This window comes from Ammospiza nelsoni, chromosome 1 (genome assembly GCF_027579445.1).
Source record: "Ammospiza nelsoni isolate bAmmNel1 chromosome 1, bAmmNel1.pri, whole genome shotgun sequence".
NCBI classification, from domain to species: domain Eukaryota; kingdom Metazoa; phylum Chordata; class Aves; order Passeriformes; family Passerellidae; genus Ammospiza; species Ammospiza nelsoni.
The window spans coordinates 41,233,959-41,250,939 of NC_080633.1; the positions used below are offsets into that span (position 1 = coordinate 41,233,959).

The 16,981-nt window shown below is 39.7% G+C and overlaps 1 protein-coding gene across 2 annotated transcripts in view; it reads left to right on the top strand.

Moving 5' to 3' along the window:
* The window catches only part of RBMS3 (RNA binding motif single stranded interacting protein 3), a 443,351-nt gene that overhangs the window by 164,310 nt on the left and 262,060 nt on the right, over positions 1-16,981 (top strand). The window lies entirely within an intron of this gene.

The following is a 16,981-nucleotide window of genomic DNA, read 5'->3' on the forward strand; positions in this document are numbered from 1 at the left end:
ATTTGAGGCAAAAAAAAAATTTAAAAATCCTGCTTTCCAGCTAAAACTTGCTTTTCATTGTATCAGCTCGCTGTGGTTTGTCTGCATGACCCAGCTGCAATGAATGGAATTGAGCAAGAGCCTTTTGCTGGAGCTTTTGCTGTGTGCTAACAGGAAGAAGTAGTGGTGACAGTCATACCCTTCATCATCACTGGGAGAGAACAGAGAGGGGCGGGAAAGGGAGACCAAGACCAAATGAGAACAATATTTGGCCCAAATTACTTTTCCTGACCAAACACTTGGTATTTCTGTTCCAAAGGCCTCTGGCTCACAATGAAAATGAGCTAATCCCTATTAGGAAGTCTTTCTGGATTTTGACTGGGAAGTGTTTGGTGTTGAATGAAAAAGCTTTGAGACAAGCTTTTGTCCATGTTGTGTTCTCATTAGCAGTGTTCTCATTAGCGAAGCCTTGTGATAAAAATGGATGTATTGCCCTAGTTTTTATTTATTAGAACTAAAATCCAGTGTGCACGTATCCCTGATTTTTTTTTGTTTCCTTATCCACCTATGCTGTGCCTTGCATGAGTGCCTCGCTACCCTATCCCTTCCTCTGTGTGCAACCGCAGCGTGAGAGTCTCACCCTCCTTTCCCTTCCTTTCTTCTCCTTTTGGCACATGCCATGAGCTGGCAAGATCTCACCCCATGCTGTAAGCTTGATAAAGGCTGAATAGTGACACTCGCAGAGGGAAATGTCTGCCCTGCCCAGTTTTAGAAACAAACACAAAGCTCTCAGTTTTAAACTGGTTTTCTTAGAATCTGTATAACTTTGCAGAGAGAAGCTCCTTCAGAGGTGGTTCAGAAAATGAGTTTACTTTTGGGGCTCTGAAGTGCCCTACAAAGGAGCTGCTCTCCATTTCCTCCGACACATAAATAATGTGGTGCTCCTGTCTCCTATATTAGTCAACATTACCTGAAGCTGGGCAAAACTGAGGTTCAGAATCTGAGCTGTCTTCTGAATTGTCCTTGGTGAACAAGTTTTTGGTCTACTTCTCCACCATACTTGGAGAAGTAAAATAATAATCTTCTAATACATGTTCCTTCGATAAAAAGATAGTTCTATTAAGTGTGTTCAGAAACTTTCCAAGGCCCCAAGTTCATCTTGAATGTTTTCTAGGTGTGTTTATAGGACAGAAACAAGTGTCTGTGAAGCAAGTTGCAGCAGAGAATCCCTGCAGCAGGCATCCAAAAGCTGTGACAGCAGCAGAGTACTGCCTTTCTCAAACTTTCTCAAACTTTCTCAAAGGAATGTGCTGCAACCTCAGGCTGCAGCATCCATCAAGAAAAGGTTTTGGGTTCTCTGTTCTGTGCCCTTTGCCTTTCAGCCAGGACCAAACTGTCCTGCCTATTGCAGGGTGTGGATAACAAAGCCCCTCCTGGGGCAGCTAGACTGAATCTTAGAAAGTTGATTAACATGGCAGACTATTAAACATATAAGTACAGCATTTTGTGGGGCTGGTTTTGTTTGAGATACAGGGCTGCTCTCCTTCATGAGAGAAATTTTCCATTAAGTACTTAGTACTTTCTGTTTCTGATTTATCTAGAAACTCTGGCATTTTCTCTGTCTAAAAGTCTCATTACTAGTAAGACTCTCATGATATTTTGGCAAGTCTACTCCTCATTATGGATAAAATCAGTAAGTACAGAAACATATCGGACAAAAACTTTTTTTTTAACTGCAAGAAAAGAAAACTTGGATTCATTTTTCACTTTACTTTTTTTCCCTAATTGCTTCCTTTGTTGCACTATCATTTCAAAACAGACCTTTGTCCTTACTTTTCACCTTTTTTCAAAGTCCAGTTTTCTTGTTTCTACTTTAAAAGCTGAGGTGAGTTTTTTTCTTTTTCTTTTCTTTTCCTTTTTTTTTTTTTGAGAACTACCGTTTCCATCTTAATTGCTGAAATTAGCAGACAAAGGAAATCAGAAGCTGAAGAAGCTAGAAAAACACTAGGAAAGAGGAGATGATGGAAGAAAAGAACAGAAATATATAAAACACAGTAAAGGAAAGATAAAAACATGGGAAGCATGGGAAAACCAGAAAGTATAGTGAGAAAAAGCAAATAGAAAAGGAAAAGAATTGCGTTGCTAGAGAATGAGATCTTCACTCTCTCCTTGCCTGCACTGGAATGCTTATGTGTTTGCAGGAAGCATACTGGGGTTTATGGAAACATCTTCCCTGTTGTCATCCCTGGATAGAATGATTCCTTTGAAATTACTTACAAGAGTGGAAAAGTCATTAATCAAGTCATCTTCCCAGCCTATTCTGTGAGTCTTTCTCTTTTTAAGTCACCTTAGAGGAACAGGGAGAGGAGGAAAATGAAGAACAGGAGTGATTGTCTCAGAACTGGAAAAAATGGACTAGGCTGTCTGGAAAAAAGAAACAAAATGTCTACAACAGAGCTTTCTACTACCAATGTATCTTAAAAAAAAAAAAAAAAGGGAGAATGTGGTTGTGAGTGATTTGCTAGAGGAAGTAGAGGAAGGTCAGTAAAATAAAAAAAGCCAGCAACTTTAAAAATATTATTTTCTACTTTATATATTAAAAAAAAAAAAAAAAGGGAAAGCTTAAATGAAACAATTTTATTTGTGCTTGTTTGGATGGTATGATGTCCAGGAATTGTTTGTTTCAAGGGGGTCTGCTTCACCTCTTTGTTCTACTATGGGAACAAGTCTCTCACACTGTTTGTGTCTCAAGACCCATGCCAGAAGTCTGCAGTTCTTGTCTTCCTGTGCAGAACCGTTTTGCTTGGCTGTGAGCATAAAAGCTCTAGGGAGGCACTGTCTATTAAGGCTAATTCTGTTTCAGCCTTATCCAATACTTTTGTCTTTTGTGTGGCTCTCTCACACTGTGTAGTTTGGCTATAGTTATAATCTGTGTGCCTCTGGCCTATGAAATGTTGTGCTGGTTCAGTTGCTTTTCCAGTGGCTATGTTCCACACACTCTTTCTCAGAAATTTGCAGAGCTGAAATGTATCCACCGATCAGTCTGACCTTCTGCACAGAACCAGGTCAAGAACTTTGTGCAGCAGACCCAGTAAATCCAGGCTGCATCTTAGCACAGCTGGCATGGCCTGGAAGACAGGACTAGTGGAGATCTCAAAACAAGTTGTTCAGGAACTGAGGTTTTCAAAAGTGCAGTGCTTTACTGAGTAGGCCTGTCCAAATTAGTACTGAAACCAGTGACACAGTGGTGCTCTGCTAGTTCTTTTTGTACTTGATGAGAAACAGTCCTAAATATTCTGGGAGGACCACACTGTTCAGGCACTGCTCTTTGCCATGTAGGCAATAGTTCTTTGTTCAATGCTGGTGGGAAGGTCTCTGATGGATGCTGGTGAGATGCACTGTGGATGTGCCTGTTGCATTTCAGGGACAAATAATCCCACTGACCTCCAGTGGAAGTTCTAGAAGCACTGCTGATTTTTTACAGTGTTTCTGATAATCCCTCTCTAACTGGCTTTTGTGATCCACATGGGTGGTTGCTGTTGCTACTGCTGCAGAGAGGTGATTAGTATTTTGTGAAATCCTGGAGAACCCAAACAAATCTAAAGTGCTGTGGTTCTGTGTGATCTCCACACAAATAGCAATGAGATCTTATTCCAACATGTATGTTTTTGTGATGTCCTGCAGAGAAGCAACATATACTGGGGGAAAGATCTTAGTCAAATTCTTAAGAGGATACTGTGATGAAGAGTTTTGGTGCTACACACAGCATCTGGGATAATATCCAAAAAGCCCAGATGTTTGGTCTTCAGTGGCTTCATTTTAAGCTATTAAATGCGGAGTTTGTTTTTGGGTTGGAAGATGGCTTTTTCTTAATTTTCCTAGCGTGCACTAAAATGTTGACTTTCCTGAGAGAAGCTTGAGTCTGTTGGTTGGCCATTAAACAAGTGCAATGCACTTGTGCCACATATGTGAATTAGGATTGGAATAATGTAATTTGCTGGACTTTTTTTAAATTTCTTTTTTTAAAAGATCTTAGGTTTTATTATGCAGGACAACAATGCCTTGATGCAATAAATGCAGACTTCCTAAGTGACAAAATCCATGATAGGAAGGTGAAATGGGCATCCTAATTAGATGTAGTGTAGACTTAGGGAGGGAAATGTCTAATACTGTAGTCTGTCTCACATTGTGTCATGCCATCATGCTTTGCATGAGATCCTTCATCTGCTCCATGTGCTTGTTTCTAGATACAGGCAAGGAAAGGCTACTCTTCTTCTTCATGTGTAATGTTTGTCCCAACCATCTGGGAAGAAAAAAGAAAAAATAAGTAATAAAATGACATGACAGAATGGTATGATTTCTGGAAGATGAGGGAGGTTTTCTCTTTCCAAATGTTTTCCCTGTCTGTTGCTGGAACCTCATATTGTCTTCTAGTGCAGGAGAGAGCATTAGGGAGGCTGAATTTTCCACCTCATGAATAGATGAGAATAAATGGCAATCCCCATTTCTGTCAAAGGTTCCAAGCCTGGCACATGAGGGAATTTGCACCTCAGCTCCATGTTACCCCCTACTCTTGCCCTTAAGAAGTGAAATATTAACCTGCTCTCAGGGTCATATAGCACAATATCACTCAATGTAATAGAAATAGCCAGTGCAGGATCTTTTGGTTGCATTATATACAGAAATACGTGGACATGCCATCTTCTGATTGATGCACCACCTGCCTGTGTCACCTCTGGAAGAAAGAGTCCAGGTCTGCCCCAGAAATACAAAGTGGTGCCTAGGATGGTGTAGAGGTAGAGTAGCAAGTTGCTGCCATTTCTGTGTAATGGAAATGAGATGGGTTTCCTTTTGTGGACACCCTTTTTGTCATGGGACCTGAGTAACTCTGTGTTCATTTTTTCAGCCAGCTACTACCTCATCATCTTCCTCCACAGACCCCCCTCCCTGCTTTCAGGGTCTGGCGGTGGTGTGGGAAGGTGCTTCCCTTTGCATTTGGTCACAGAAACAGCTTTGAGAGCTACAGGCCAGCAATGAAGCAAGCAGCACATTTTGTAGCACAGCATTTACACTCTTACGAAAGCACAGCCGTGCCTGCCGGATATTTGTCTGGCTAATTCTTGCTGTTGACAGGAAGCAGACATTCAGGCTCAAAACATTTACATATCTCTGCATTGACAACACCAACATGAGTTTGGCGTCTGCGCGAGGGATGCGCGGCAGTGCCTGTGCCTATTCCCCGTCTCGCCTGCTACAGCAAGCGAAGGCTCAGGGACTGACCAAGAGCACACACACAAAACTGTGGCAGATTTCGCTCTCTTTTGTGAAAGCCCAAAAAATAATTTTTGATTATTGTTTCTTTATTTCTTTAATGTGGTATATGAGGATCCTGCTGGGCATTTCAAATGTCTTTTTCTCTTTCTGTGCATTTTGGCTTCCTAGGCAAAATAATGTTTGCTGGGTTTGTGCGTCCCAGCTAAACTCCTTGCTGCTTTCTTTTTTGTTTTTGTTTATTTGTTGTACTACAGTGATGCACAACCACTCTCTGCAAACTACTGCAGACCTGGACATCCCAGTAATTCTCTGTATAATTTATAAAAATGGGGATTATTTTAATAATAAAGTATCCCTCATTAATAACAGCATACGATTATATCTGACTTGTCCTCGCTTTCATTTTTAAAAAGAATATTTTGCATATCTGCCTTCCTCACATTTACCTTTTTTTTTTAAGCTTTGAAGTTCATACCTTAAACTGGCTTAATGTGGTCAAAGTTGTATATTTGGCCTTTCACTGGCAATATATATCAATGAATTTGCTTCTTAGTTAAATCCTTAAGGGACTCTGGGGACCCAAAACTTATCAGCTTTATGTTCAGAGGATGCCTGAGCATTTAGGAAAAGCTACTGAACCATAGTCCTTGCTGATAGTCTTATGATCTGAATTCAGGATGGAACACAGCAGTTACCACCATCAGCAATGCCCACCCACACCCTCTTTCTAAGGCATGTATCAGATTTCTCATTTACTCTTCAATCATATTGCTGCCAAAGCTCCCTCAATACCTGCTTGTTACACAAGGCAATTACATGGAGAGGTAATTAGATGATCCTGAGGACTGGATTTTGAGAGAAAGAGAAAAAAATCCAATAGTAAACCCATTTACTTAGCCAGTAATAGAAGAAATCCTGAATGGAAAGTTGGAAAATTATTTTTAGGGAAGGTATCAGATGATTTTGTAAGTGCCCAAGCCATAAATGGCCACAGTTGTGAAGGCAATATATCTGGTACAAGGATGTATCAGGCGAGTTCCTTCCAGTAATTAAAGGGTAATATTGAAAGAACTTTGTAAGTCACTGATGTAATCCCATGTGGTCATCTAATGTTGAGTTTTCATCATCCACATTCCAGAAAGACCCAGGATGTCTCTTCCAATCCCATAGTTGTGCCTTTTTTTCTCTACAAGCTCGGTGAAGGTTGGTTGTAACCATGAATTTCAGTGTGCAAGCGGCTTCCTACATATCGGCATTTGCACACAGGAGATTGCCCTCCTGCTGGCTTGACCTCCTGATGCCTCTCAGTCATCATGCAGGTGGCTTCAGCATGGGCTTCAGAGAGCACCTTCATCAGACCTTTGTGGTGTGGTGGGACCCCCATGTTCTGTACCAGCAGGGAATGTTACATGCTGAATGTTACATGAAGAGCTACCGTAAATTCAAGATAGGAAGGAAGGTGTTTGCTTCAGATTCAAATGTTATATTATCCACTTGATTATTTTTCATGTATTAGAGATACGGGATTTCTAGTGATAGGAAACTTCTACTAGTTCAAAATTCAGATTTGATGAAAAGCCTGTATTTTACCCCCTTTATCTGTGTCTTCCACTTACCTACATTGCAGAACTTTCTCAAATCTGAAGAAAATGGATTAGAGATCTTGAAAAGAGATTTTCGGATGTGGTTATTTCTTCTCTTCTCCATTCCTTTTTTTTTCCTTTTTTTTTTTCTTTTTTTTTTTTTCTTTTTTCTTTTTTTTCTTTTTTTTTTTTCTTTCTTTTTTTCTTTTTGTCTCAGCCTGGAAAACTAATAGCCATTTCTGGCTACCATAATAACAGCATTTTGGAACTTCAGGCTACAGATAAATGTGGTAGATACACGAAAAAAGAAGGTACAACTGGTACTTAACCACAAAAGAAAAAAGAACACCCTGGGCAATATAACTATAAAGCTTTAAGGATGCTTGCATTCTGATTGTCTGAAATACTGTCTAAGTCCAAAATCATTGGGCAAAAATGTACACTGTGTTTTTAAAATGGATTTTGTTCTCACCTTTGTATTGTGGCTTATCCTGCTCTTTGCTGTCCAACTCTGCTGTACTTCTCCTCCATAGCCCAGGTGGAATGCTGGTTGTTACACCACTCATTTCTTGAAAGGACATTGACCTCTTGCAGTGTTTTAGCATGATGGTGGTGGTGGTATCAGGATCATTTTCTTAGAAATATGAAATATTCAGAAGGTATTGCTCATCTCTGCCTAAACTCCAAGAAATCATGAGTGTTGATGGGTTGGAATGGGAGCTCTTTGCATTTTATCCAAAATGTTTATCACAGCAAAGGTTGGCATGCTAGAATTTGGCAACTGGCACGAAAAAAAACATTTCACTTTCTTGGGAAAGTGTTATCATTTTGCTGCCTTTTAGAAACTATAGTTGTTTTTTGAATTACAAGTGGTTTGCATAAAGAACATAAATTGCTGTGCTCTTTATCACTGCTTACTGTGTGACAAATATACAGTCCAATTTTTCAAGTGTGGTGTCTTGAAAGTGAATGTGTATTTGAAATGAAAACCATTTCAGTACTTGAGCATCCTCCCTCTGGAACAGACTGGATAATAGCATGTTCATCACCTTGGGTTATTTTAATATTTCCTGAAGCCTGCACAAGATGCTTTCTATTTTCTTGTCAAAACATACTGAAAAGAAAATTATTTTTAATAAAGTACAGTAATCACAGTGTGATCACCAAGTGCATCTTCTCTTGTCAGATTGTTTCTTCCTGCTTGCAAGGATTTGCAGTTACTTAGTGTTAAGGTTGCTGAGCAATCCAGTGTTGGGAAAAAGAGAATGGAATATTTCATTTCTGACAAAGATCCCTGGGTGATACAAAACATCCTCCTTTGCCTCCTAGAATAGTATCACTGTTTAAAATGAGTGCTGGTAGAGTTGGCTGCTGAGAGATTTCATTTCCCTCCTCCCAGGATTTCAGTGCTGTCTTCCATGGGTGTGGTGCACTAGAAGTAAAGAACCCATAGCTTCTATTTTGTCTGTCCATAAATTCCTGCTGGAATGCCATGCCAGATTCCAACCCTGAGAGATGCAGGACAATATTAATGTTCATTTCTCACTAGCCCTCAGGAGCTGGAATTAGTCTCATAATTTCTTAGGTTTTGTGCCTTTTTGGTGAACAGCTGGTGGATAACTTGCTTAGCTTTGGGTAAACTGAGGTCCAAAATTTAGAAGAGAAAATCAGTTGTTTTACACAGGCACTGGGAGCTTTCAGAAGTAATGGCTGAATGACTTTTTCCTAAACTGTTTCTCTATACCAGGTTTTTTACTCAAGTCGCTCAGGTCTAAAATAAGTGATGGACAAATCTCAGGAGATTTGGTTTCATATCTTACCCAAACATTATCCAAGCTAAGTAAAGCTCTGGAGTCTGCATAACTGAGCATGAAACCTCAGAAGAGCAGACTTTCTCATGAGAGTGTCAGTGTTTCCTGCTGTCTGGAAATACCGAGAAAATAGTCTTTCTTGAGGTATTTTGAAACTTCGGCATCTGGACGTCACTGTAATCAGAGGAAAGTGAATATGAAAAATAGTGGTTTAAAAAGCAAACCCTTTTCCAGTCTTGGGTGTAAGGGTTCCTTTCAAGTTTTTCAGGGAAACTATTAATTGATACTGTAACTCTGGATCTCAAAGCAGGTGATGTAAATCTGAAACTGCAAATTCGGGTTATTTTGTTCTGGATATTGCAAAATATTGTGAGGCACTGAGTGTTTCTCCAGTCAAGGAAAGAAACAGCTATTGTATCCTTCCCTCCCTTTTATATAAATATGTAACTAAGCACTCCTTTTGCTGGGAGAACATTCTGCCTTCTTCAATCACGGCTTCAAGTGTGAAATTTAGCTCAGCTGCAGAACCACAATGACTGTCTCATGCTACAGAAGTCTAGTGAAAATAATCTTAATGATTACATTATGCAACTAATGTATTGATAAAAATGGTATGGTGGTACATAACTGTAATGCTGAATCATACATAGGTTTATGTGGCAATTGTAGATGTAAGATATCCCTGTATTTAAAAATAGTTACTCTTCATTTTGAATTTTGATTGTGAATCAATGGGACTTGCAGAGAAATTTACTTTGAAAGTTAAAGACTGAAAAGTCTGTTTATGTCTTGTTCTTCCGGCACTGTGAGATTTACAATATTTTTTCTTTAGTCAGTCCATATTTAGTAACTTGAGAAATGAATTTTCCATCATTGGTTTTGTATGATTAATCAAAGTTCATGCTGTTAGCAAATACTAGGAAACAGTTCTCAACTTCCCTCTTTCACCAAGATTTTTGTTCTTTGACACGTCCTCACAAAGTCTTAGGTCTCTCTCTTTCTATTGGTGATGTGCTGCAATTAGGGTTATCCATAAGTATTCACGCAAGTGTAGGTTTTAAGGCCCCAAACATTTGTCATATTATTATGGATAAACAAATTGTGTTCTGCCATTTGCAAAATCTGGATTTTTATGGCTATGTTTGCAGTTTGCCAGTCTTTGGGGTTCTGAATTGCCAGGAAGGCAGTGGAAATTGAGAAGGTACTCAAGTGCAATACTGTTTGCTTGATAGGTGTATTTGCTAAATTCATAACTTCTTATGCCTCTCTCCCTCACAGTTGTTATTGTAAGCATCTTTCACAAAGAGTTTTTGTCAGTTTTGAGATCTGCTTCTGTTACTTCAGAGACTAAGATTTTGGAAGCATGAAGTTCCAGAAAAACAGACATGAACATGCATATACATATAGTTAGTTACTTGTTGTATAAGTACTTCTTTCCTGCATAGCAAAATTTTGTAGGTGTCTTTGTACTGTTTCCTTTACTTATCAGAGATTGAAAAAAATAATTTAGAAGCAGTTTAAAATACATTTAAAGATCATAATGAGTTTCATACTTCAGTTTTGCATTAAAATATTATCATTAGTTACTCAATGCAATTAATAATAACCTATATTAGTATGTGCTCTGCTTAATTCAAAGTAATTGAATGTTCAAATTAAGAATGTGTTTGCAAAGAGATCTCTAAAAATTCTGTTAGTTAGTGCTGCTTTTCTGCAGTTCTCTTGTTATAAAGGGGATTCAAATAATGCAAGAAGCAAAAGAAATCATTGCAGAAACATAATCAAAGTGACAGTTTTGTGCTGTATTTCCATATCAAGCTAAAGCAAACAAAACAAATCAGCTATATGTGCATACTTAACAATGTAGGTGCACCTCTGGGGAGGGATCTGAAATGAAGGGATTATCTTTTCTTTCTTGCATTTAAGAGTCTTCACTTCCAATTATTTTTCTAACTATATATTAGCTGTTTTAATTAAAAGGTGATGACTCACCACTTTCTAACCACTGAGAAGATTTTTATAAAGTAGAGATTTAAAAATAGTAATGATGTAGACTATTTTACTATTACTCTGAGCATTTGGAGCTGTAGGAATATTTTAGCACAATTTGAACAATGAAAGAAAAAGCTGTTTTTGGTAATTTTGTGTTCAAGGGTGATTCAACCTCTCTGCTTGCTAACTCTAATTTTCCAAGGCTTATGAAACTTTTATTTGATTCTTTATCTGAGAATAAAACAATGTCTGAAAATTGCATAGTAAATTACTACATAATCACTTCTTTTACAGACTGATTGTCAGAACAAATACTGCCTTTTAAGAGGCACTCTAAATAAGTGCTGGGCCAAAGTGAACTTGAAAACTCAAATTAACTTAGGCTTTTATGAAATCCTAGAGGTTTCTTCTAAGTGTGAAGGAGGAACATCTGTAATAATTATATTATCTTTGATTATATTATTTGCTTAGCTGTGTACTTATACTAGTGTTAGGGTCAAAACTTCATACTTGTGTTTTCAAATGTATGCATATATATGTAGAGCTATGTGGAAGTGATATCATAAAGTTAAATTAAGGTATTTGTGGTAAATATATTCTATTTAATGGCTTCTTAATTCATCAAGCAATTTTGAGTGCTGCCTCTTCCCTAGGCTGGTATTCCTCTTCCTCATCACATTTCCTTTTGGGGGTGGTTCTTAATTTCCAGTCTCTAAGTAACGTTAGCAGAAATTGATGAAAAAAGCAAGCACTCTCTTGAAATTACTTTATCCTCCTTTTTGTCCAAATATTTATGCTCCTTGAAGACCCAACCTGTATGATATATTCAGTCTTCTCTGTTCTGGATTTCAGATCTGATATATTGAATTCTAGATGATCAGAAACAAGGACTGGGAACTTTTTTTACATTAAAAAACTTTGTATGCTTGTGGCAAGCATAGTTCCAAATGTTCTGATACATCAGACCTAGGAAAAATGTTTACGTATCATGGAATTGTAATTACCGTGACCAAATCTGTGTTCATTTTTTAAAAGTTTCTGCACTATTATGTAATATTATGCAAAATTTACATGTCTTATGTTGCCAAAAGGAGTTGATGTGACCAAGTCAAGCTCTCCAATGTGGGAAAATGTCAGAGCTGGAGTTCCTGCTTTGCCACAACTTCCCTTAAACGCCCACATCAGCCCCTAGTACACAGAGCCTGGCAGGAGTAGGGGCTGCCTGGGATATTTGGCCTTTTCCATCTGTCAGGAAGGAAGCAAAGATATTAACTTACAGAAGCCAACCATTAACTCTTTTGATGAAGTGAGTTTGTTGGCATCAGTGGAACCAGAAGAGCTCCTCGGTATGTGTGAGCTCCCCATCAATGTATTTAGGTGCTTTCAAGGTTAGTGAGCCAGGAACACTGGCTGAATTAGCGCCCAGACTCCATGCCAGTCTCCTGGCTGGATAGGGCAGGTCTCCATCTCTTCTCTCTGCTTGTGTGAATGTGTGAGAGGCAGAAAACAGAGAGTACTGGTTGACTCGAATTCAAGTGATTCAAAGCAGCACCTGGTCAGAGGTGAGATGTGGTGTTTGTCCTTGTGTCAGGGACAGGCTCAGAGCTCACCATCCCTGACCTATCTTCCCTCATTTGTCATGGCTCCTCCTTTCTCAGCCCTCTGCCAAAGGTTCCTCTCTGCAGAGCTCCAGCTCAGCAGCGTACCAGCGAGCTCCACTCCTCACTTCTAGGAAACCACACTTCTCCTGCTCTTTGGCCTCTTTTCTCATTTTATTTTGACCCTGGGTGAGGAGGTGGCTGCCGAGCTGTGGCTTGGCTGCATGTTGCCCTTTCGAACCCATTGGTGGCTGTGGGGCCGTGGGTGGGCTGGTTCTGGGGCAGTGCCAGCAGGAAGGATGGAGCCTCTGCAGGGTTCTGAGGCTGTGGAGCAGGACAGGAAGGAGGGCAGGGCAGGCTGGTGTGGTGCAGGGCAGGCTGGTGTGGTGCAGATGGGTTCAGCAGCCGTGGCAGCTCCCTTTCCCACGGCGACAGCAATGACAACTGTCAACAGAGCATGCTCCATGCAAAAAAGCACCTTGGTGTGCTAGCTGTAAGCACTGACTGGGGGACCAAGCTGCTAGGATACCTCAAAACTGCTGTTCACACACACTCTGAGTAACTAATGCTGCTTTCAGCAGTGACTGAGGGACTGCCTCAATGCTCCAAAAAGGCAGCAAGGCTCTCATTCCTGTCGCTACACCAGCGGAGCTCCCTGGAGGTGAAGTGTAAAGCCCATGTGTGCCAGGGGAAGCTCACCTTTGCTCTGTGCCACCGTCCAGCACTTCACAAGAATTACAGGAACCTCAAGTGGCAGGCAGGTCCTTAAATTATTTGGCATTGCCCCTAAGTACCCAATCCATCAGGGCAATTCGGAGTTTGATGTCTAAGAGCCCTACACACCTGTAATTACTTAAATCCACAAAATTGCACCCGTAGGTATTTGCAGGCACAAAAATGTTGGCGTCAAATTAGAGGCCATTTCCTAAAACCTGTGCCGAAATTTTGATGATATACTATATGAGGGGTTGTTATTTTGAAATGGATTTGTGGAAAGCAATTGAAAATCTCCAGGCATCCCATCTGTGTTTAAAGTAACAACAATAACAAAACTTTAAATTAGCATAGGAGATTTAAGACATTTCAGGAAAACATTGATTAAATCTGCCAATGAAATGAACGTGTTTGGCGAGTGACCTAATTAGTGTATGCTTGGTTCTTTTTCACTGCACTGCTTACCACTAATTGCTGTTCTGCTGGTCTTCTCCTGACAAGTAAGAAAAAACAAGGATGAGGGATTTGTTGAGGAAATAGTGACATTCAGTTTTAATTCATTTGAACCTGCTGCCAAGCTTAATTATGGAACTGAGAAACTGAGACCAGGAGGCCCCCAGACATTTAGGTTATAGGAGACGGAGATGTTTAGTGTCTGCCAGTGTATTTGGGTAGCACTTATTGCAGCTAGCTATAAACTTGAGTTTGCTGATACTTAGCTGTTTTCTTTCCCCCACAGGTAAAAAAAAAAACCTTATACTGGTTTTATTTTTAAAATTTAATTATTTAGCCCTAATGGCATCAGGCCAGTACAAAAAATTACAGGGACTGTATTTCTTAAAGGAAGGGTTTAACAATTATTCTAGATAGTCTTGTCCTGGGTTTCTTTGTGCATTTACTTGCATGTAGAAACTTGTAATATGTCATTCTACAAAAAAACCTCAGGATCCTGGAGGACTTGTAGCACTGGAGTACCAAAGTCACCCTCAGTCTACGTACACTTGAGGTGAGGGGGTTCATGTTTGTGATAGTGCAATTCCCATCTCTCAAAGCAGGAGGGGACAACACAGCTTTCCTTATTTGTGTTTGGAGTTCTTAAAGGAAAATGTCAGGATGCTTCAGGAAAAAAGGGGAAATAGTTTTGGTTTTGGTTTTTCCTGTGGTGGTGATGGATTCTTGTGAGCATAGTCTGAAGGTCCTGGTTTAGAATCTGAGTTCATTTTTCATGATGTTCTGCATAAAAACTGGGGGGAAAAAAGTATAATCAATTGACCAGAATGTTTACAAGGCAGTGAACACACAATAAAAATGCAGGGGAAAGAGAAGAAAAAAAAAGCTGTGGAATTTGAGTCTAGCAGAGGGACAGTCTGGTGGGGCTTGCACTTGTTTTTAAAGGAGGAAAAAGAAATGTGTTTTCTTAGAGCAGTGTTTGATTGGCAGACCCTGATCTGAATTTCATCCCAGGGGATGATTCCAGCCATTTTCCTACCTCTTCCCAGGAGGAGCCAGGGAACAGAGCAGGGATAGATGCTGGAGCAGCCAAACCCAGCCACAGTGCACCTGCCAGGGGCAGCCACAGCAGCCCAGTTCTGCTGGCAGGGAGCACAACCCACTTCAGCCCCAGCCTGGACAAGAGGGAAGGGCTCTCAGCACAGGGAATTTGGGGCTTCTTTTACACTTTGGAGAACACTGGAGAGGATGTTCCAAGACCCAGTTTTAGCTTTTGTAGGGGCCAAACTTCATCCACCCAGACAAGTATATATTAAAAAAAACAAACTAGTAAAACCCAACACACAAAATCCCGAAACCCAAACAGAAAAACCAACACTATTAGTTAGTGCCCGAGACACAAAAAATGAAGTGAGATTATAAACAAATGAAATATTTTAGTGTAGGTCACTAACATAGACTATAAACATCTACGTGGAAGAATGGGAACTGTACAAGAAGGCATCATGCCTGGTTTTCTGTTATATAGCATTGCAGGGTTCTTGTAAGGATACTTGAATGCTGAAACAGCCTGGGAACTTGGCTTCCCTTGTGGCAGATTGATGTTCTTTGGACGGGTTTTCAGCCATGGAGTGATTTTGTCCTGATGTTCTGTGTGTGGTGCAGAGATGTGTCAGGAGGGGGGAGGGCTAGAAAAAGATACTTGGAATGGAAATGAACTTGAGGGAAGGAAAAAGAGCAGCTTTGCAGTGAGACGGGGAGTAGTAATACCAGAATGCATAATGGGCAGCTAAAGATGTGGAGTTTTTTGTCTTGAGACTCCACTGGATCTCTGATATGGTCATAGAGCCTTTTGTGTCCACTGAAAAAATTATTAAAATATATTAATAGTTTTAGATATTATGGACTAATGTTACTCCTCAATGATTTATTATGCTAGATATACCTGATATCTATGATACAACACTGGAATATTCTTACACATTCTAGTTTTTATTTATAAGCAAAACTAACATAGCTGTGAATAATTACTGTGCTGTCTAGAAAGTCAGATTAAAAATAAATTCCTTTCTATTTCTTCATGCATGAAACCTGCACTGTACACTGGTGCTAAATATAAAAATCTAACTCCATAATCTGTTTTTAATGACAATGTTAAAATTACCTTTTGCACTTTTACCTCTTAATTGTTGGGCATGGAAATGGTGAGAAATAAAAAACAATTTCAGTTTCCTGAGAAGACCACCTCACTGTCCTAAAAAGTAATTTTCTCATTGTTTGATCCAAGCCATCTCATCACTTCCCAAGATGTTTCAGATTTCCCATTTGACTGCTCTGGCTTCTTGTCAGGATCTCTCATATAGGAAACTGGAAGTTGCATCTAATTGTGTCTCCTTCTTCCTCCCAGAAGTTTCTCTTCCAGAGGGCAAAGGCTTCCAGGGAGGACTCTTGCTCTCCTGTAGTATGTTTTTTAGTTCAAAGCAACATCAGCTTTACTGCTGCTCTGCAGTGAGAAAAGAGCTTGCATAGCACTGCAAAGGAAACTGCGATGTAGGACAAGCTGATTTAAAAATGGCTTGCAGTAAAAAAGGAAAATCAAATGAGAGAATCAGAGAAGGTCAAACACTCCTCACATCCCCAAGTTGATCAAACTCTAGTGTTTATTAGATTTGTTATCACAGTGTCCCTCAATCTGTCAGTGTCTGTATCGCAGTGTCCCTCAATCTGTAGTGATGCCGTATCAAAAAAACCTCCCCAGTCCTCCCCACAACAAGAAACCCTCCACCAAACAAACCAAAATAGAAAACTGAGCAAAGAAAAGAGAGGTTCAGATCTTGACTTTGCTATAGAATAGTGCTTTTCACGCTCCTTAAGTCAGCAATTTCTTTAATAATTTTGTTTGTTGCCTTTTTTTTTTTTTTTTTTTTTTTTTAGTTTTCTTAAAACTTTGTGGATGAGATTTAAGCCAAGAAACAAAAACATCCATGTGCACAAAATTCTTTCATGGCTGGACATTGAGCAATGTATGCATACCAAAATAATAATAGCGATGTTTGTAATTTGGGGGGCAAGGTGATAAGTATATAATCTTATACCTAGATTTGGTGCAGAGAGGATGGCAATGAAGTCTCCCAGGAGTAGGAAGAAAGGCTGGGAAAAGAAATACAAGTGGATACAGTAGGAAATCATATCTGTGGTTGCCTCCTATAGGATGTGTATTGACCTAGTAAATGGAGATGTCTGCAAAGAAGCTATAAATGTACTTGTGCTAATATTATTAAAGCTTTCAGGCAGTTCAGTTTCATCCATATGGCTTTCCAGGGAGAAGCCAAAGATGTGGCCCTTGGCCACAGCTTGTCTGAGCAGCACATGCCTACCTGCACTGTAATTGCTTAATAAGATGTAGGGGTTTTCCCTGGATGGATTGTGAAATATATGCAGCTGCCTAAATAGGTGCTTGGTGAGATTTTTAGATCTCCCTAATTCAGTTGAAATCTTTATGAGCAAGACATTTGAATGCTGTTGAAGGTCAGAGAGAGCTCAGTGCTTTAAAAGTTGTGAAAAGTCGATTCCTTGCCTT